Source organism: Halichoeres trimaculatus, unplaced genomic scaffold (assembly GCF_033239565.1).
Source record: "Halichoeres trimaculatus isolate MK-OKI-2021-1 unplaced genomic scaffold, fHalTri1.1 fHalTri1_scaffold_2, whole genome shotgun sequence".
NCBI classification, from domain to species: Eukaryota; Metazoa; Chordata; class Actinopteri; order Labriformes; family Labridae; genus Halichoeres; species Halichoeres trimaculatus.
Window position 1 is genome coordinate 14,957,443 of NW_027437180.1, and position 23,388 is coordinate 14,980,830.

Below are 23,388 nucleotides of genomic sequence, written 5' to 3' on the forward strand. Positions count from 1 at the left end.
ATATATATATATATATATATATATATATATATATATATATATATATATATATATATATATATATATATATATATGTATTTTTTCATTTTCTATTATTATTTTTTACTTTCAGATAAAAATAAAAAGAATATTTTGGTGTTGAAAAAAGGAAACTGATAATGTTTACCATTTTAAATTCAGCTGTTTTGTTTTTGTTGTTTTGTTTTTCATGGGCATCTTGAGATCTCTGTTGTGATGGTAATATGGATTTAAGCTGCATTTCACATTGTAAATTTGGACTGCAATTACTTTTGTGTGTTTATAGAACTGAGCAAAATAATTACTTTGCTTTATATATATATATATATATATATATATATATATATATATATATATATATATATATATATATATATATATATATATATATATATATATATATATATACTTGTGAAAAACTGCAACCAAGTAAATGTGTAAAATGTGCTTTATTTATTAATTTATTCAGTTATTCATTGAAAGACGCTGCCATTTTCAATAAGCCCATGTGTCCATATCAGCACTCAATGGATAAACTAATGAGGGCCTTTTGCATTCTTGTATTTCACGAGTACTTTTTTTTTTCTTTATCCGGCTGAGATTTTGAGGAAGTATGAAACTGCCGTAAAAAAATCATATTTTGGTCCACTTTTTAAGTCTTGTGTCCAATATACAAATGCCACAGGATCTTTTTAGCCCTATTTCATTAGTTGTTGCCCATTCTCTTCCCCATTCAGAGCCCTAAAAAGAGTGCAAAAGACTGCTAACCACTGCCCCACTGTACAGCTTCTGAATAAATCAACAGTCACCGTTTAGTGATAAAACCTTCATGTGACTTTCAAAGACAGCTTGAGCACAAGGAAATTGGTTGCAATTTTCTCAAAAAGTTTTTTTCTGAATAAATGTCAGGGCTCTTACAAGGGCAGATTCTGACATGAAGGTGACAGCAATGTGAAAAAAAGGAAATCTGTTTATTTTAGCAGGTAATGTGTAGATGCATATATTTGGTATTAAAAAATAATGTGGGGAAATCTGTCTTTGGGTGGACAAACTACACAGTGGTAAAGGACAAATCTGGACAACAGTAAAGTTCAGTTATTATAAGACAGTCAGATGCAGTCTCCTATTCCCTCTAAGTGTTGTGATTCTCATTCGAGCAGCATTACTGTGTAATTGTTTCAGACGCTCTTATATGGAGTCTTTAATGACACAGGGTAGAGTGCATCATCAGAGCATTTTCTTCCTCCCCTCTGTGATCCACAGGCAGGGCACCCTACATTATTCAGCCATGTCAAGCTGTGGATGGAGGGAAACTCAGACAGCTGCTTCATGGGGGAAATGTTGTACCTGACCTTTGAATCAGGAAAGCAAGTCTGCTCCCGTTGACCTCCCATGTGGTGCGTGAAGGGGTGGGTCAAAGGTCAAAGCTAAGCTCTCTCTACCCAGGCTGGTAGAGGGAATGAGGCTGTGATTGATGTGGGAAAGCAGAGGGGTCGAGGCCTGCTCTCTCCATCATGAGGGTACACTGAGAGTGTGATGCAGTGTAATGTACATACACACAATGCAGACACACATGGAACAACTCAGCACACAATTTCTTTTTTAGAGGTGAATACATCTGTGTCAACTGAAGCTTTTCCACACCTGACAGCTCACACACCTTCTCTGCAAAGTGTCCATCAATCCACCTGTCTGCTGCTGCTGACGCTAATCAACACTGACAGCCAAAACTCACCTTCCTTTCCGTCCCTTCATCCTTCCATCTTACTTAACCTCGCACTCACTTCTCTCTATTTATCCGTCTCTCTCCTCTCGCCCTTGGTGTTACTCAACAGTCATGCCATGTCAACGGATGACATTGCAAGAGACGATTGCACTTCCATCCCTCTGTTTTTACACACCAGGGAGCAGCTTTCTAAATGACTCAATTAAAATGGAATTATGAAGCTGCTCCAATTGCAGATCAGATATGATCACTTTCATGTGGTGGTTTGATATAAACTAATGTCTGAGTTTGTCTAAACAACATCCTACGATCTTGTTTTTTTGACTGTATGAGGAAACCAGTGGGAAGGAAAATCAAAGTGTCATCCCTAAATGAGGCAAAACAAAAAAAGGACCAAACTGATTCCTGTTGTTGCATACTATAGTTTTAGAGTGATACGCTCCAGTGCTGTCAAACATAGACTGTATAAAGCATGGACTTGGTCTTCCTGATGTCAACCGTCTGTTTCTGAAATGGAAAAATAAGCAATTCATGAATCACGGCCATATTGGAAGTGACAAGGGCTTGGTGTTCAGCTAAAGGGTGCCCGTCAGTCACATGACCTGAGCTGTACCTTTGATTAGGCAATCTTTAAGGTCCTATATTACACAAAAATCACTTTATTAAGTTTTTTAGTGAAATTTGTGGGTCTTTGGCTTTCCTCCCAGCCCACAAAATGTGATATTTAATGACAAAACCTGTACTTAGTAGTGCTTGTGAATGTAAAATCCTGACCTAAAACAAGCTGTTTGGATTTTGGGGATTTGCCGATGTCAGCGATTCCCTTTTTTGACTAATCAGGAGAAAGTCTGACCTGATTGTGCCAATGAAGCAGATACCCCCGAAACCCCCTCCCCGCTACTGGAGAGAAGTCTCTCCAGTAGCAGGGAAGGGAATGCCAAAGTTGAAGAGCCACCACTGCTTTGTTTTTGGCTGTAAACAGCCACATAGTTCCATGCACAAGCTTCCCATCTCAGAAGAAGACAAGACTAAGTGGCTAGAGTTCATTTATCAAGGAAATGTGCCAGCTACACACAGTAAAACTGTGCATGTGTGTGCTAGTCACTTCACGGCCAACTGCTTTTCCAACTTTGGACAAAACAACAGAGGTTGGTTAATAGACTGGTCCTGAATCCAGTCACATTACCAACCATCTGCCAACAAACCTCAGACCCTGGAAATGTGAGTGTTTTAAATGCTGTGTTCTATGGAGCAGATGTAAGAGCTTTTCCTCAGTGCCCCCCGTGTTGTGTTAGCTTCAGGATGCTAACTTTAGCTGCGGTTAGCCTGTTGTTTTAGCCTGTAATGTTACGGTAAACGAGCTTCGCTGTTTTATAAACATTGTGCACTCGGAGCTCGTGGGGCGCTCTCAGTGACGCTGAAGAGCGGGACGGTATCAGCGGGGGCTCATTTACATATGAAGGCCACACCCACTAAATCAGAACGTTGTGAACAGAGGGGCTATGAGAGCCTGGAAACAATGCTGCTGTGCTTGATTTATTGGCTTTTTGGACCAAAACATGTCACTATCATTTCATGAAGACATCAATGATCCATATTAAACTGCAGAAAAGGAGCATAACATGCGACCTTTAATATACTCTGAAACACTGACTCAGAAAACAATTCACCCCCCATACAGTGTGTGCTGGTAGTACACAGGAGATGGTTTTTTAACCAGGCTGCAAATAGGTTAATTTCTGCTTTGAAAATGGCTTTTTTTTTTGGCTTGGTGTGTATGTGACTTCCAGTACTTCCTGAGCCAGCTTCAAGCGGACACATGAGAAAGAGCAGATTTTAGCTCTTCCCCATTGTCTCATATTGTTGGACTGGAGGTTGCAGCTTGGTCAAAACAGAGTAGTAAATTACTGTGCATGCTATAAAAATACAAGCATAGTATAGAAATTCAAGTCTTGTTTGGTCTTTAAGATCTTATCAGGTTAGTCACCGTCTGTCCCCTCATACCTCTTTTCTTCCAACCATCATAAAGTTTCATTCATTCTTGTCTTCTCTTCCCTTTTTTTGTGCAGCATTGGATAACTGCTCATTAGGAATTACAGACCCGATACCGCAGCCAGAAGGGGTTAATGGCCTTGGAGACCTTGACCACAGAAGCCTTAATAGAACAAGAAACAGGTTCAGCAGAGGTGATGAGACTTGGAAGAAGTCATGACACCACTTATAGAAGCTCACACGGAGGAAGAAGTGCATGTACAATAAAGACCCATTTCATTCGCGGCCTCTTGGTTCACTCAGGCAGCAAGAAGAGATTGAAAAAGTTAATTTATATGGAGCTTCCTGCATAAGAAGTTCAAGAAGAAATTAATAAATTTACATGTTTTTTTCTTATTTATCTCTTTCCTTTATTCCACTGCTCTGCCTGCCTCCCCTCCGTCTCTCTGACAGGCTTCAGAAGTCTTCCCTCAATCCATAATGACAAATTTGGTTTGTTTTGCCAGTCAACTTAAATGCACGAGAAAGCTCATTTGCATGTAAGTTGTTGCAGGTGCCTCACATGCACCTGCACACACAAACACAAGAAAATCAGACGACTCTGAATCCAAATCCTTTCTTCTCCCCCTCTCTTCCCTCTGTGTAATAAAAATGTTAATTGAAACAAAGTCTGCCAAGAGATATATGATTATATGCGAGTGTGTGTGAGTGTGAATGACAGTGTGATGAGAGTGTGTGGTGCTGGATTTAAGACGGTTTTCCATCACTCCCCCACACTTAGTTTGGTCTTATCTTTGGATTATTAAGGTTGTACGTGTATGTGTATTTGTGACTGTGTGTGTGTGTGTGTGTGACTGCTGCAGCTCATGGTGATGCACTGTAAGGCTGAGGAAGAGAGCTCAGGCTCGGCAAGGAAAGTCATTAATTTTTATCTGCTCTGACGATTCAACTGTAACTTCACAAACAACAGAGGCCACACCAGTGCTCACACACACACATACACACACACTCACAGAAAGGCAGACTTACACACAGGCAGCCAGACCTGCAGGCAGACCATTCCAATAATAATCACAAATATTAACACCAAAGTTGCCCCAAATTAAAACTTCATATCCAAATATTTTTTTTCTAAATGATCAGCCTTCTCCAGAGTTGAGAGAGAGTCTGATTTGAAAAAAATATAAAGAATGTAAGCGAACCTGATTTTCAGAAACGAGTGCTTACATGTGCAAAAGCTAATAACAGAACAACACTTGTTTTGATGCTGAAATGAGTAAAGGCTTCAACAGCCGGCTCCATTTTGGGATATAATATCTTAAATGCCAAATACCTGGGGCTGTGTTCCTAAAGCTTCCCATCAAAAAGACACACATAGAGATCAAATTCTCATGAGAGTCTTAAAATCATGATGTTTTCTAATAATTCCACCTCAAGTTAAGACTAGATCCTGGTACAGACAAAGCATCTTAATCCGTACGAGAGCTCTCTGGTGAAACACTGCTGGGAGCAGAGCAAAGGACCTTAAAGAGGTGTAAGAGTTCCTCAGTCAGAGGAATAAACGGTGGAAAGGTGGTGAGATATAAGAAATGTTCCCCTAACTGTGAATGACAGGGAGTTAATTTGACTCCACAGATTGGATTGTACGGTGATCATGTTTGTAGATCTCAAAAGAGATGCGCTCACATCTCCCAGCCAATGCAATAAAATGAGAAGGATCACAACATTAAGTTATTTGGCAACTGGGAAAATAACATCTTACACCCACAGTTCTTGCAGTTACTGTCTCACAACAGGTGAGCATCGAGCAGAGAAGCTTGTTAAAATTACATAGCATCCCTAAGAGAGTGCAGAATAACATCAGCTGCAAAAAGCTGCACTCAGTGATTACAACAGCAACAGAAGGTTCATTATGTCAAACTGCAATCAATGCTGAGGGCCAACAGTACAGAGGACGTCTCCTACTATCTGATCATCTACAGAGGCATGCAAAGAGAGTACAGATCAGACAGTCGATCTTGAAAAGTAATCAATTATGTAAAATGAAATAAATGCAAATTAGCCAGGTGAACATACATGATGAGAATCTCCTGTTGCATGGGAGATTCTCATCATGGGTATAAAGGGATGGACATGGTCAGCAACAATACTCAGGCAAGCTGTGGACCTTTATCCATGCTCTGTTAGTTTTAAGAGGCCCAAAGAGGGCCAAGAAAATATCCCCCACACCATTAAACCAGCAGCAGCATCCTGAACCATTGATACAAGGCAGGATGGATCCATGCTTTTATGTTGTTCACTCCAAATTCTGCACCAACTATCTAATGTGGAGCAGAAATTTCCTCTTTTTGGGACCATTTTCTGTAAATCCTGGGGATGGTTGCATGTGGAAATCCCAGTAAATCAGCAGTTTGTGAAATACTCAGACCAACAAACGTGCCACGTTCAATCTCTTTCGTCTCCATGCTGATGCTCAGTTTAAACTTGAGCAGGTTGTCTTCGCTATGTCCTCATAATGCCATATGATTGGGTGGTTGGACATTTGTGTTGACCAGTATTTAACAGATTTACCTAATACATGAGCCAGTGAGTATATATTCAAATACATTTGTCCTACACATTAAGTGCGTGTCTTCCCAAAGTGTCTGTACTGTATTTACCTTTATACTGTTGCAGTCGATAAACACCCAGTCCCTAGATTTCAGTCTAATTAGTGTTTCAACAAAGACATCATTAAATTACCATTTGAATGTGCCTTCTTGTCACAGTGGTCACAAAGCACAGTGTTCACTTAGCTCAACTGCGGACTGTAATGTGTACGACAATAAACAACATGAAGGCAAAAGGAAGAAAGCATTGTCCATTAAAGCTATGGTCTACGATTTGGAAGCTTAGTAATTATCGATAACACCGTTTAAGAGGCTGTTATGGTCCAATGGTCTAATCTACGCAATATAAAAAGCAGAAAGAATGAAAAAATCCATTCAGTACATCATCTGCAAAACGGCATTTTAATTGACCAATCCAAACCGCCGTTTCCCTCATTTTGGGTTTGTGCTTGAGTCCATGCAATCCCCTGTCTCCCCTGCTCTGCACTGTCCTGCCCATGGTCCCCCCTCGTCTTCCCCCACTACCCCTCTCACGTCAGCTAGCTGCTCAGTTACTGAAGCTGTTACTGTTACCCTCCACAGCAAAGGGAAGAAAATGAAAACATTTTAAGGAAAAGGCTGAAGCAAGGAAGAATTATGAGCGAATTTGCTTGGTACGCCGCGCTTTTGCGGCGTTTCCACTGACTCATCCCGAGACAGATCCCTTAAAACTGGGACGAGCTGACCTACTTTTTTGGGACCCTTTCGTATGGGTGCCAGACTGAACTGATCCGCTCTCGGAAGGTGGAGCAACACACTCCAGATGGTTGATTGGTCAAAAGAATCATCACTTACCCCAACAGCGGCTGCATTTCTCCCAGCGGTACACAGTCTTCACTGAAACAAAGCTTGATTGCACTTTGTATCAAAGGGCTACATGTCAATCACAGAGAGGACGAAATGCTGCATGTCTTCCATCCGTGCTCTTTGTTTACTGTGTCGCGTTTTTCTTCTTTGTTGGATTTAATTGCGGGGTAAGCTGCTATGGCGTCGCACTATTGTTTAACAGCTGCGGCTTCTGGCATCCGGCTAACACGCCGCCTACCACGAGAGGGCACAGTTTGCTGTGGAAACGCAAACGGCAGCTGGCAGTGGCAATGCCAGACCTGCTTCGCCGGCTAATTCATGGTTTTGATTGCGCCAGTCCAATTGAAAAAGTTACTGCCGTGTGCTACAAGGGGGATGACTGTAATGTTTGTTAAACTTTTTGCCGGCTGGCTTCTTGCTCTGTCAGAGGGGGCGTGTTGTTAGGAGGCTAGGTGTGTGTGTGTGTGTGTGTGTGTGTGTGTGTGTGTGTGTGTGTGTGTGTGTGTGTGTGTGTGTGTGTGTGTGTGTGTGTGTGTGTGTGTGTGTATGTGTGGGTGTGTGGGTGTGTGTGTGTGTGTTTGTGTGGGGTGGGTGGGGGTGCTCTTTTTAAATGTGTCTTATCAGCCAAACTTGGTTTCAGATTGTAGACCATAGCTTTAAGTCCTGACAACAAAATGTGCTTCATCCAATAGAGTCTGCCCCTTTAGTAATGAAGTGACAGCTAACAGCTGTGTAGGTTTGCTACTGTAAGAATGATATCACAGTGAAGTCCAAACACTGGTCAGGGATGGACATCGAATTAAAAGATGAAACAGGTTGACTTATCTCAGATTCATCCATCTTCCCATAGCCAGCAAGGTTAGAGCTCAACATCTATCCCCCAAACCCAGGAATCAGGATCTGGCCTCCTTTCGCCGGTGAACATTTGAAGTTAAGATTCAGAAGAAATCTCAGAGTTGATTCCTCTCTCTGTTCTTTTTTTTTTTCAGTCGTAGATTCGAGACGTGTTTTACATGTTCAGTGGTGATAAAAATGAGTGATGGGATGATTTCAAAGGAAAAGAGAGGCTTGCAGCCTTTTAGAACTCTTTAAAAAGTCCCTCCCCATCTCTCTGATGTGAGGGGAGATGAAAGTGGTAGCCTAATGCTTGCTAAGTGACATTTCTCCATCTCTGATCTCTGTCGCTCATGCAGACAGACAAGGGAATAAAAAAACATGGAGTTAGCATCAAGGATTTTCACTCCCTTCTTCCTTCTTTCTTGCATGTTTGGTCTCCGTCTCTCACTCTATCTGTCTCTACAGTGCTCTATCTCTTCCTTTTGACATTTGGCTGCCTGCACAGCCTGGTATTCTAAATCTGTTCCCCCCCAAATCAGATTTTTGGAGGTAAACACTAGAAAAGTGCTCGGTAATTTGTAAAGCGTTTGTTTTCACCGCCTGCTTATCTTCTTTGGTTCATCACTCTGTAACCTTGAGATAAAGATGGGAATGACAGTGGATGCTGTTGCTGTGCAATTAATCACATGAGTGCACACTCATACACTTGCAAAGACAAAGCAGTTTGCATGCATTAATGTGTGTGCCAGTGCACGCGGACTCAAACGTTCCTGACATGAAACCTCAGAGGGACGTTTTGTTTTGCATCAACAAATTATAACACAGTGGCTGCGTATCTTGCAATCTTCTGATGAAATGTTTATTCATGAACTTGACCAGAAATGCACATCCAAAGATAAACACACAAACACACACACACCTCTACACACCTTTACTGCCTCATCGCCACCTGCATCACATATAACACAATGCCACCTAATCACCAGGAGTCAGTTCCCACTGGGGAAATAATTATATTGTCAGCTCTCTGTCATTGTAAGGGATCTACCAACAACAAAACAGCAGAATACTAACCAGGCCACATCAGACTCCCTCTTCAGCCTGTAACAAGGCTGCTGTAACATCTCTAATGTCATCGCTCTCAACAATTTTAATAGCCAAGGAGTGATGGATCCAGGGATGCAGAGGTGTCTGCCTGTGTATCTATTACATTCTGTTTATTTTAGGGGAATGGCAGAGTGATTTGTATGGATGTAACTTGTGATGAGCATCAGTGCAATTTAATGATGTATTTTAATGACAGCTGGTGTAATTTGTATTCAGGTTAACAGTGTTTTGCACCAATGCTTCAGCTGATTTAATGATGTTGCACAGGTTTCAGTGATGGTTTTCAGGGTGAATAGTTGGCTGTAGTTGGTGAAATAAATGCTTTTTTGGGTAATTGCTAGGAGAAAGCATAGCTTCAGTATGTGTTTCATTGAGATAGCCATGGCATGTGGCTTCTCTGCCTCTTCACTTCCACCCACACCCCATTAAAACAGCACTCAATCACTTTCACTCAACAACTGAACTCCACCTGAAGCTCATTTATCTATCTCATGCCTCTTCTTCATTTCACAGTAGGATTTTCCCTGGCCCCGTCCACCTTTCCCCAGCTATTTTTTAAACATAGATTTTTAGACTGCTTTTTCAATCTGCCCCAATTATAGTGTGAGCATCTCTGTCTTTCTCTTTCTGTGTTTGCGTGCATGTGTGTGAGAAGAGGGAGTGCATGTTCTCACTCACAGGAAGCAGCAACAACTATGAGGAGGAGAATTTACAGATTTAAACCATCAGCGATTTAGTTTGTAGGCAATGGCGATGGGAAAATACGGTTCCAGTCCCACAAAGGTGAATTAGACCCCGTTTTTAAAACAGCAGGTTTAAATTTGTTCATTTACAAAGTATTGGCTTCTGGCTCACACAGTGATGAACATGACTATATCCTGTTAAGTAATACATCTTTTTTTTGTCTCTCCTACATTGGCACTCCATGTTTAATATTTTGCAATACGGGAAAACCTGTATCACAGCAAATTTAAACACACCTGAAAACTGCACAAACATGCAAAAACAAAGAAGAATGCTTCCAAACCTTTTGGCTTGGGAAGCCTTTAATACCAACCCCCCAAGCTGCAGCGCTTGTGCACTGAATTTCATTAGAACCCAGATATTTTTTCAACCTTTGAAGTAAGATCTTGCATTTCCTTAAAGGTCCCATATTCTGCTCCTTTTCTGCAGTTTAATATGGATCATTGATGTCTTCATGAAATGGTAGTAACATGTTTTGGTCCAAAAAGCCAATAAATCAAGCACAGCAGCTTTGTTTCCAGGCTTTCATAGCTCCTCTGTTCAGAACGTTCTGATTTAGTGGGCGTGACCTTCATATGTAAATGAGCCACCGCTGATACCAACCTGCTCTTCCGCGTCACTGAGAGTGGCACCACGAGCTCCGAGTGCACAATGTTGAGAAAATAGCAAAGCTCTTTTACCGTAAAATTACAGGCTAAAACAACAGGCTAACTGCAGCTAAAGTTAGCATCCTGAAGCTAACACAGAGACAGGGGGACACTGAGGAAAAGCTCTTACATCTGCTCCACAGCACACAGCATTTAAAATATTCAAATTTCCAGGGTCCAAGGTTTTTAAGCAAATGGTTGGTAATACGCCTGGATTCAGGACCAGTCTATTGGCTAGCCCTCTGATGTACTGTCCAAAGTTGGAAAAGCAGCCGTAAAGTGACTAGCACACACATGCACAGTTTTATTGAGTGTAGCTGGCACATTTCCTTGATCAAATGAACTCTAGCCACTTAGTCTTGTCTTCTTCCAAGTTGGGAAGCTTGTGCATGGAACTATGTTGCTGTTTACAGCCAAAAACAAAGCAGGGATGACAGTGATAGCAGCGGGGAGAAAGATTGGCGGGGAGGGGGTTCGGCAGTATCTGCTCCGGTGGAACAATCAGGTCAGACTTGCTCCTGATTGGTCAAAAAAGGGAATCACTGACGTCGGCAAATCCTGAAAAATCCCAACAGCTCGTTTTAGGTCAGGATTTTACATTCACATGCACTACTAAGCACAGGTTTTGTCATTAAATATCACATTTTGTGGGCTGGAAGGAAAGCTGAAGACCCACAAATTTTACTAAAAGACTTAATAAAGGGATTTTTGCATAATACGGGACCTTTAAAATTCAACCACAAGTGTGGATGGACTCAAGATGCTATGTCTGTTTAATGGTTTTGATTATTTTGAAGCCTACTTTCCCCCTTTGGACTGCCCCAGCTTTTGAGACTAAAAAACAATCATGATAGTAATTTTCTTGTTTTATCTGTTGATTTTTTATTTTGGACAATTCAGCAGCATCTCTTGTGTTTTCCATCTTTCCTTTATGTGTCATTTATCTTACCCCTCATCATTTATTCTTCCCCAGTTTGTCAGTCTTTCTGTTTTTCCCTCTTCTAACAGTTAATCAGGGGGGCTCATTTCCAAGAATATAATACCATGTTCAATATGCTGCGGCTCACATAACTTAATGTCCAACAAGAACCAAATGAGCAAACGGAGCAAATCTAGTGAACAATTTGTCCTTTTGGCGCAGCACGTATAATCTTTATTAGATTGAGCTGTAACATGGTATCGGCAGCAATTAGGCCCAAAAGGAGGCACTACAGCAGAGGTTAATAACTGCAGTGTGCCAGTGTGAAGCTCTGTCATGATAGAAAGGTTAGCTGTATTAGGGATGGTGGCAGAGGGCCAAGCTGGAGAGGGAGAAATGCTGCAAGGCCTGAGTTAGAGCTGAGGGGAAAGAACTCACAGTGGTGGAAACTCAAGGTGTGAAAATGTTTCTTCCCACTGAGAGAAATCACTGCTGCTGTCTGACCTCTGTTCTGTCCATAAACGGCTGGTCTGCAACCCCCCTGGAGCAGGGTATGAGGCGAGTTTACAGAGACAATAATAAAAAAAAAAGTTTTTAAAAAGCTAATTATTACTTCATGTTGGTCTGATGCAATGGCTGAGCAATGAGATGTGAGGGATCGGCATTCTGAGTGAAACTTAAAGTACCAACAAAATGTACACAGTTAGATACAAATGTGTATGTGTATTGAGTAGACTACTGATAACAAAAATGCAAGGCTTTTTACAATGAGTTGACAACAGACACCTGTGAGATTATAACAAACATAATACATATAAACAAACTTATAAATGATCTTATGAACTGTTTGTAAGTTTATATTCAGCTCTTGAAGTATGCAAATTATCACTGAGTGTAGGTAAAGAGTCTATAATGGTATACCAACAGGTTTTTGAAGTAGTGGTTAGATTGAGTCAGAATATTGAGGTGCAGACTAAATCTAACTCTAAGTCCTTCTGGAGACTGAATAAAGAGATGGTGCTCCGGTGGGCTGTTCGCTCACCACATCCCTCTGTGAGTCAACCCAACAGTGCCAATAGGCATGCAAATATCTTAAAATTCTTAGTTCTGAGATAATCAAATAGAATGAGATATGAAAATCTTCTATCTAGCTGTGTGATTAAAGAGACCAAATTCAGACCAAAACTTTCTTTCTTTCTTTTTTCTTTTCTTTTCTTTTTTTTTTTTTTTTTTTTTACCAGTGTATTTAAAAAAAAAAAATCAGCTTTCTATGATTGCGCATTGGAAAATGGGTGTTAATTGGGATGCCATTACCATTAAAGCATATTCTAAGTGACACCTGGGTAACCTCACTGATTTATTCATTTTCTTTAAACATTGGAAATTTATGCTAAGAAACAGCTTTAATCTCAAAAGTTGAGTATAGATGGGGGAATTTCCAGTCTCCCTGACACCTTTGTTGGGAAACCTGTTGAGGAATGAAGCTGAATCTTGGCTATCAATGGCTGCAGATGAGGTCAACAAGGAAATCACTAAGGTCAATTTGAGTCTACGCCCTATTTGGAAATGTTTGCTGTTGCATATTGCAGTACTCTCGGATGCAATGTATATGATCCCATCAACAGTGAACCAATTTATTGTTGAGGTCTTCAGGCTTCAAAAAATACAAAAATACAACCAACAATTACAACCAAAATTCAAACAGGGATTTACAGTGCCATTTATTGTGAAACCCAAGAGGGCACTTCCTCTAACCCAGCCTGTGTGTGAGCTGGAGAACAGATTCTAAGTAACTTTGTGCTGAATGTGTGTAAATGGCGAACCAATGGTGAGCCAATGGTAGGAAAGCTTCTGCCGTGGGAGTCGGTAACAACTGAGCGGCAACCTCTAAGAATATGAGACAATGCGGAAGTGCTAAAATCTGCTGTTTCTCGTGTGTTTGCTTGAGGCTGGCTCCGGAAGTCACATACACACCCAGCCAAAAAAAAAGCCATTTTCAAAGCAGAAATTAACCTATTTACAGCCTGGTTCAAAAAATGTCTCCTGTCTGAGTCTCTAATTTTACTACTGGCACCCACTGTACGGGGGGGTGAAATATTTTCTGACTCGGCCGTTCAGAGGATAATAAGATCCCGAGCTCTCCCAATAAGAGGCACAGCTGAGGGTCACGTGACCGACAGGCGCCCTATGGCTGTAGGCTAAGCCCTTGCCACTATCAATATGGCCGCTATAGCTGATGTGCTTCATTTTCCGTTTCAGAAACAGACGGGCAACGTTGGCGAGACTATGTCTATGTTTTATACAGCCTATGGTAACAACAGTTTTCAGGACAGTCAGAGAATCAGAGAATCCCATTGGCTCACATCTGGCTGCAGGCTGTATCACCTGTCATCCAAAGTTTCTTGATCAATAAACACAGCTGTTTTAGTGATTGTCTTTAGATCAGAATACTAGAAAAACAGAATAAAGTTGCATCTTTAAGTTATGATTTAGGCTGTCATTGTTTTCGTATCTTTCACTGCATAATGACACAAACAGTAATTTGCATAATATGTTCATCTAATCAAATGCATAATGTTGAAGTTGAAGTGGAAGACTGAGCAGAAATCATAAAATCAATATCCATATCTGTGACATTTGAATAATGTATAGCTTTTGTCACTTCAAACAGTCTTTAACTGAGATGCACAAACACAAAAGCTCACAATTTTTCCATCTCAGATGTAGAGCCGGTTGACTCTCATTCAGAAGGTTGGGAGTTTGATCCCAGGTTCCACTGTCTAAATGCCAAAGTGAAGGGCAAGACACTTCACTTCGAACTGCCCGCAGTGCTGTGCTATTGGACTGACACTCATGGCTCTTTACATAGAAGCCTCTGCCATCAGTGTATAAATACAGTGTGAACGGGTGAATGTAACTTGCATGGTAAAAGCATTTTAAGTGGTCTGAAGACAAGAAGCGCCATATAATCACAGTCCATTTACCACTTGTACATTATGGACTTGGTTAACTGCAGGCAAAAAAATACATCAGTGTCTTAACAGAGAAAAGTTGTGAAAACACATGGATTTTCTGATGTCAGAGGGAAAATCTTTTCCAAAAAGAATATTCACTCAAACTTTTTGGAGCGATTGAGTTTGAATAGGTTCCCTGCAGTTAAACTATTACTACTACTGACAGGCTCTAATACAACTCTGCTTCAGAAAACCTAAGAGCATTGCCGTGAAAGTTTCATAGAGTGAAATAAAAGAGAGAGAAAAATAGACGATAATGAGGATGGAATGGATATCAACAACACAAAAAAATCAAACCTTGTTCTAGGATTATTTTGTGCCACAGATGAGTTTAAGCCACTAACAAAAGCACCCACAGATCTGTGCTATAGTCAACAAAAGTCTTTTAAAGGCAGCATGTCAGCTGCCAAACTTCAAGTCAAAGAAATCTAAGCAGCACACAGTTATTAGCCAAAGGCTGAGCTTGCAGCAATTTGTTGCTCCTGTGACAACTCTTTCCCTGTCCCGGTCTTCTGATCCTTTGATTGTCTCTTCTGTATGCTGTACCTCTTCTTTGCAGCTGTCTGTCCTGCGATCAAAATATTGAAAGAGAACACTGACAATTTAACACTGCAGTCCTACATCAACATCAGACACTATATCATTTACAATCAAGACTCAAAATCAAGTTCCAAATGTTTCAACTGTTTTATTTAACGCTGAATTTTCCCTTCGGGGCTTTAGGTTGTGTTGCAATAGTGGAAAGGAAAAAAATAATTTGATTCATTTTTCTCAGATTGAATAGATCATCTGAGGGCTTTAAACTAGGGCTGCACGATATGGCCAAAATCCAATATCTCGATATTTGTAGGCTATATCTCGATACACAATATATATCTCGATATTCTGATTTCTCCTCTAAATCACTATATTAATGTTAAATCAAACCCTTTGGCGCTTTAAATGACATCATTATAAGGATTCAAGCCGACCTTTTAGTTGGATCTTTAAAATTTTAATGCAAAAAGGGGAAATCTCAATCAGGTAAAGTTTAGCAAACCTTTTATTTTAAACAAAACTTTATGTAGTTACATATTTTTAGTTCCAGTAAAATGATTCATTCAGATATATTCAACTGGCTGGTTATATTATATTATATTATATTATATTATATTATATTATATTATATTATATTATATTATATTAAATTATATTATATGTTATTATATTAGATTATATTATACTTTCAAAATGTCATGAACTAAAGTTGGAGATAATATTACTTTTATTTCTATAAAGCAGCTACCTGGATAGCTTTGGTCATGCTGAAAGGACTCTAGCAGTGGCGAACCGTGGCCCCAGCCACTGGGCCTTCAGTAGGACCATGGGACCACACGTGGCAATAAACAATCAAACTAAGAAATAAAAACAATAGCCAAAATCATGTGACATGGAAGTTTAGTATATTGATAATTTTGTGGGATTACAAATTTATCATGCGCCTGAACACTGCAACACCTAACACAACTTCAAACAATTAAAAAAAATTAAGATATAAAATTGAAAAAAAAAAAAAACGGAGTTTCAAGTAATCCAGCAACCACACAGTCTTCTCCATTACTTTCTGCCATTTCTCTTCACGTTCTGCCAACTAGATCTTCTCTTTTCTCCTCACTCACTCACAGCTACCGTTAGGCGCTTATCCATTTAAGTGATACTCCGGGATGGAAGAAGTTGGGTCCTATCACAAGGTTTAGGGCAGAAATTACCCCTACAGCAGTGTTTTTTGTGCAGCAGAAGCCCAGAGCACTTGCACCAAACACCCCCTCCCTGCTCGTCAGGTTCTTTCCTCTGCACTCAGATGGGGCATATTTTACTTGACCAAAAACACAAATCAACGGACTCCCACCGAAAAAATCTGATATCGGTCTGCATTCACGCTTTATTTAGAGAATTTTCAGCGCGTTACTTTCACACAAAACAATGCTAAATAAGGCTCTAGTTCTCATCGTGTCTCTTCTCCAGGCAGAGATGTTTAGAGCAGGGCACAGCTTATTGTTGTGACTGAAGGGCACTCAGAGAGGGGGGGCAGAGTGCACTGAAAAGCAAAAGTGAAAGTTAAAAACATTCCGTGTTTGTTTGCCGCTGTGGAGAGCTGGAAGAGAATCAGGGATCATACAGGCAGCAAAGCAAACCCAAATGAGCAACTACACTCCACAAAACCTGCAACTCAAGACTGGTAAGACGTGCACGCAACTTTTATTCTCTCCTCTCCTAAAACCAAAACACGCATATGTAGGAGAATTTTTCTGGGTGGGCGGGGGAGTGTGGTGCTCGCTGTGAGAGGAGCACCAGCTGAGCAGCAGAGAGTGAAACAAACGAATCACCAAAGAGATTTACGTTCTGACGTCTGAAAAAATGTAGTTTTCTGCTTATACTTGATGATTGCCATATAGCCGTGTCATACATCTCACATGCAAAAGCCTGCGGTACATCGAGTATACTCGTATACTAGATATACTCCCCAGCCCTAGTTTAAACTGTTGTGCCTATTTAATGTTGTACTACCAAAGACGTTGACAAGGCATTGACTTTTTGTCTAACATCGATAGATGCCCCTCCATGTAACTGAGGCTTACTTGACTGTGTTGCGTGACCTTGACATATTTTGTTCTTTTTTTGTCAGCAACAGTTTCCCAAAACTCTTGAATTTGTTTTTGTACTATTTACTGAGCAACCATTGCAAAAACACTTTGGCAGATTAAGCACTCCAGTAGCAAAACTTTAGTTGTTGATTTCTTGTCCTCAAAAACTTTGCAAAAACATGTTAAATCATAAAGTCAGAAAACCACTCAGAGAATCTCTGGAGAAAGTCAAGGAGACAAGATGAGCAACACAGATCCAAATAAACCCAGACTGTGGAAACTGCTGTTGTATATTCAATAGTGAATTATAAACTCCAGAATTGTTCTCCACAGGTAGATACAACCGTCAGTGTGAAAGTACCTGTGCTGATCTTTTCTTTTATCAGCTCGTATGGGCTGCTTACCCTCAGAAACAGGAACAGGTTGCAGGACATCATTAATGTGTGTAGCAGAATTGCTGGCACCACACTCAACAACCTGACTGTCTTGTACCAGAGGAGGACCTTGAAGAAGGCTCAGTCAGTCCTTGATGAGCCCAGTCATCCCCTGCAAGATGAGCTAAGGTTGCTCCCACCAGGTCCCAGATACAGTGTTCCTAAATGTAGGACCAATAGGATGAGGAATTTGTTGGTACCGGCAGCCATTGTTCTGCTAAATGACTCCTTGTAATGCTGTTGCTGTATTAACTGTCATAGATGGACTATTTATTTTATTTATTTTTGTCTTGTCCATGTGATACTGCTGGCTGCTGAACAAAATGCCCCTCGGGGATAATAAAGATTACCTTGACCCTGACCTTTTTGTCACACATGACATTGGCATGGTATCATGTGGAATCCCTCTTTTTATTTGGCCTAAATGACCATCAAAAGGGTCTTTGATAAGTCATAAGACAGAGCTTGGGAAGAAAAAGTTTTTATTAATTTTGTTTATTTATTTTTTGTTGGAGCCATGAGGAGAAAAAAAGTAAGAAAAACCACCTTGTACTTCAGCATAAACAGGACACAAAGGTAGCTCAACACAAGATCTACTCCTTTTTTCAGGTGTCAGCCAGATTGACTTTAAATAAAGTCTTGTTGAGATTGGCTTTGAACAGATTGTGAAACACCCTAAGTTTCTGTTCATTCAATAAAATAATAAATTGACAAAAGTTCAAGGCAAATACATTCTTACAACTGAAATCAAATGAATTCCATGAAGAAGAAAAAAGTCAACTTACTTCATTGAGAGTCTCAGTTTGTTTAAAAGACACATTCATCCTCTACTGATGAGCAACAAAAGCAAGTCTTCACTGGACTGTGCAATGTGTTAAGCTAGGCTGCATTATTCTGATATCAGTTAAGACCTTGGATGTGGTTAAAGCCTGTTAACACAAATATTATCACCAAGTGAGTTTCATTTAATTAACAGTCACCGTGTTACAACCCCTCAGGATGTCTCAGGAGCATCGGTCTGTAAATTAACCAAGCGTAAAGGTGCAAGAAACAAACATGACACAAACTCACAAAACATTTCTATCAACACATGTTAATGTTGCAGCAGAAACAGACAAGAGACCTGATACAGTGAACACACACACACACACACACACACACACACACACACACACACACACACACACACACACACACTCTCTCTCTCTCTCTCTCTCTCTCTCTCTCTCTCTCTCTCTGTCCCCCCTTCTCATTCTGCTTTATGAAGCTTATGCTGGAGTGGCGGTGAGACGAGACTTAAGTTCTAAAAAGATACGGAGACATGCACCGTGACTGTCAGTCTCGGATGCAAATAGACGCTTGGTATCACTGCCAGAGACATCTACCTGCCACTGCTGAGGCCATTTGAAGTCGGAGCTTTATTGCCAAAGATCAGATCAAAGGCAAGCTGCCAGGATGGCTCTATCCCTCTGTCTGTCTCTCTTTCTTCCTCCCTCTCTCCTGGTCTCTTTCTCTCACACATACACACATAGAAACTCCAGCTGCGTGAGCATCTACTGAAAAAAAAAAAAAAAACTTAAAAATGTGAAGCGTGACATAGAGGCATAGCAATAAAACGAAAGAAGCTGATGCCTCGAGTAATTCTGTTGACATTGTTTCTTCATCTGCTTCACTGCTTACATTTTTATTTGGTCTGACCTGAAAAAACATTTTCTTAAGCCTGGTGTAAAATCTGAAGGACGTATATGATTGAAACTTTCTTTCATCTTGTCTGCAATCAACTTTTTTTTTTTATCATCTCTCTCTTTCATTGACTTATCTCTAACTCTTTATAATAGGAGTCTTTTGTATATGAGACCATCCATTTAATTTGTGCTTTCTCACCCTCTACCCTTTCCACCCACAAAAACTTCCTTTTTCTTACTAGGTACACTCTCATGGGAGACTTTAGAAATTTGGTCCGGAGGTTTGTTAATGTGTGTGTTTCTTAAAGTCAAGGACAGATTAACCAAGTCAAATTATCGTACAATTTATAGAGGGATTTTCAGTCTACATCATCATAATGATGCTTACGCATTTTGGCTGTGGCAGTGTTTGGCTCTTTTCATTCAGATGAGTTATTCTTTAAACACTAAATTCAAACTGCTGGGAACAATGTCTGGTTGTTCTTTGGGCAGTTCTCAGAAACTATACCTGCCAGAGCTAATTAGCCTTAAGCTCGGGCTGTATCACTCTATAACACAGGGGTTAATCTGTTAGTGATAATGTTCGTTCCAACCCACAGTCAGCAGTTATTCTGCAGTGGTCTGTTCAAACTTGAGAGTCTATCAATAAAATGAAGAATGAGGTTACATTAGCTCTACTTGGTAGATGACTGGCAAGACATAGCTAACCAGGAGTTGCTGAGGTTACACGTTACGGACATGTCTTAGAGTACAGGACTATCAGCTGTGCTAAATATAAACAGCTGCTAAACTACTTACAAACTGACAGTGTTAACTAGTTGTCACATTAGCCTACAGATACGTCGGTGCACTGGGCTGCAGATGCCCCTAATATATAGATGGCTTGATGTCACATTTCATACCGTAGCTCTATGTGACTGTACTGATAAATACCTTACCTTGCGTGTTCCAGTATGTATCCAGTAAAAAATTGTTTTGAACAAAGAAAAAATGTTTCGATCCGTTCTCCATTTAATTCCAAAACAAACACTCGCCTCACTTAAAGTAATTTACAACAGTGTGCGAAGACTCTTGACCACGAGGTGGTGAGGGAGTGCAATTAAAACAGATCCTTTTCATAGCATCTTTAACCAAGTTTGACCAAATATAAGCAATATTAACTGCTAATATTCTAAATCCAGTTTTTACTTTGTGAATCAAATGAAAAAGTTGGTTTGGAGCTAGGGTTACGACCAAATATGGACTCAATATGGAGAGTAAATGACAAGTGAACTTGTGAATTATGATTAATAGAAACACATTTTATAATAAAAGTAAAACTATGACATAAAATCAAACTACTAACCAGTCTTGTTAGTAACCCTGAAATACACAAGTTAATGAAATACAAGTGTTAATATTCTGGTATATTTGGTGTAGTTCTCTGGACAGTTTTCTGGCTCCTTTAAATTGTATGTCATACTCAGCGGTCTGTGTGCTTGCCTTGGGTTTGGTAGGGTTTCTGGTTTATTGACACATTAAATGTACACATAAATAATGATAAATATCTGCCTCTGCAAAATTGATATATTTGAGGTTATTAGAATGTATTTGATTGATAAATAACCAAACCATGGTGTCATTCCTGTACATTGTTGAATCATGCTATAACACAAGTGAGTGAGGAGCTGCTGATACGTAACATCAGTGTTGTGTATCAAGATGCACATTTTATCATTTTTGACACCTGAACTCTAACCCCACCCTTATTTCTGTGAGAGCATGTGCACCTCAGCACACCTCTACTGTGGGTGCAGACTGTGGTGACATGTTCAGAACCTAAACTGCATGAGGGCGAGGTTATATTTTCCATCTTTTTATCCCATTTCAAGACATTTCAAAACTAGCCCGACTTGTCTGGCTGCCCTAATCAATACATTTATTTCTGTCTTTGTTACCAGAAAGTCCATGACCCATGTGAAAGAAGCCCCGTCTGTTTTACTGCCTGCCACTGTGCTGATATTTTTATCCCTCCACATCGTAACAACAAGGTGCTGAAAGGCTCCAGCATCAAAAGATGGAGGCCAAATTGTAAAAACTTAAATCGAACGTTTGTTAATGTCTAACACTGCATTGCTACTTAAAAATAGTCAGCTACATTGATCTGACGAGTTCCGGTATTAATCTCACATTAAGATATCAGAAGATAAAAAGTAGACTTAATAGGTTTTGATAAGCACATATGGCTGCCAAAAACAGCTTTTGTACTTGTTTCATGAAACAGACAGTTCTGAGATGAGTGCCCAGAAAAGATCTCAAGTAAAACTGCCAGACCCTGAATTTGTTTTCCTTCTTTATTCCTTATTTCAATAATAAGAGGGGCTGTTTTACTCCAATCTACTGAACATCTTAATCTGGGTTAAATGTGTGGGACCTTCTAGATTATGTCCTATTTCCTGTCAGCGTATGTATACATTTAAACTATTAGTGAAGATAATGAACTAAACCCCCCCCCCCTGGGATTAATAAAGTATTTCTGATTCTGAAGAACAAAGTATCAAATGTGCAGCACATTTATTTTAATGAGGAGACTCGTTCATCAGTCCTGTTGCTGAGGAGTCCCTGCAAGTGTCCAATAAACTGAAAAATTATTGCATCTGAACTACAATTTATGACAACTTTAACCCAACAAAAACAAAACAACAGCAACAACAAAAAATTAAGACCCTCTATTTGAATCACCTTTTTTTTTTTTTTTTTTTTTTCTAAAATACTGCTAGCATGCTAACACAGTAACTTCTTTCTCTTGATAGATCCTGGTCAGATGATCGTACAATTTGAGCTTGCTGTCTTCTCCTTGACAGTTCTTTTACATATCCAACATGATGCACAACTGTTGCTTGCAATAACTACCTATTTTCTACCATGGTTGGATTTCTGTAATGCTCTGGTTTGTTTAAGGTTTCTGTTCACTGGCTTCTGCTAGTTCAAAATGCTGCAGCCCGGCTCATCACTGGTTCACCAACACCAGATCACTTCATCCCAATCCTTGTCTCTTTACAGTTGCGTTCTGGTCATTTTGATAATGCTTTAACAATATAATGTTATTTAAAGTACTACATGATTGCGCCCGTTTGTTAATGATCTTCTCCCCCGTATGGACCTGTACTCTGTCGCAGATCAGCTGATGTGGGTTTGCTGGTTGTTCTTAGAGCTCTGTTGAGAACTAAGGGCTATCAGGCTTTTGCTGTCCGGACTCCTTAACATGTGAATAACCTGCTTGCAAAAATATGTTTTTATAAATCTATTTCTAATTTTGAAACTCCTCTTAAATCTTTCACTTTTGGGAACCAATTGTATTATTTTAAATCTCGCAGTCTGTTTCTTTGTTGATCTTTTCTTAATTGTACTCTTATGCATTCTAGTACTCTACTTGTTTTAGTCTTATTTTTTTGTATTCATTGTTGTTTGAGAGGCTCTTCATGACTTTGTTTAGAAAAATAATATGAGATAAGGATAATAATGATTTAAATACCAAGTGGTTATTTAGATGGCACCTTTGACAAAGCACCTGCACACAGTGCTTCACATAACATCAATTTTTACAAACCATAGACTGTGAAAAACAGAGGACGTCATCTCACCAGAATGCATTTGAGGTCGCCACAAAAACTGCTCCCCCTGGTGGCTGGCTGCAGAAGAGGTCAAAAAATCTACTCCCCAGCCATTCCAGGGCTGTGGTCAAACTTTAAAAAAATGAATACACCTCACAGGAATGTTTCTCACATCCCATTGTTGTGGTGATTCAAAGATATTATTGGGCTGCCTTGTATGCAGGTTCTTTTTATCTGAAAAATTTCATTTTCATTGGTTGTAAGACGTAAAAAATTATGCTTTGTGTCACGTTCAGCTCGAACAGATTAAACTCTCCAAAAAAAAAAAAAAAATCACTCAGCTCCACTCAAAACCGTACAATAAAGAGAGACGGAGCCACTCTGCCCACCCTATATACAGTCTTGATCCAAACATAAAAATAAAATTAACTGTGAATTCATCAGAGAGGGTTTCTTGCTTGTTTCTATTCAAACAAGCAAAGAGTGGACAGCCTTTACTGGTTAGTTGTTGAAATACAGGTTGTGGGTTAAACAAATTATTGTTTGTGTGAATCTGCAGCATGGACGTGCTGAGCTTAAAAAAGAGCAGTGAC

At 39.9% G+C, this 23,388-nt stretch overlaps 1 long non-coding RNA gene across 1 annotated transcript in view; it reads left to right on the forward strand.

Annotated features, from left to right (window-relative positions):
• Positions 1-4,084, forward strand: part of LOC141786567 (uncharacterized) — a 104,044-nt gene extending 99,960 nt beyond the window's left edge. The window contains exon 3 of the long non-coding RNA XR_012597845.1: positions 3,814-4,084. This is a non-coding gene — a long non-coding RNA (uncharacterized LOC141786567). The remainder of the gene's footprint in view (positions 1-3,813) is intronic.
• The last annotated feature ends 19,304 nt before the right edge of the window (positions 4,085-23,388 follow it).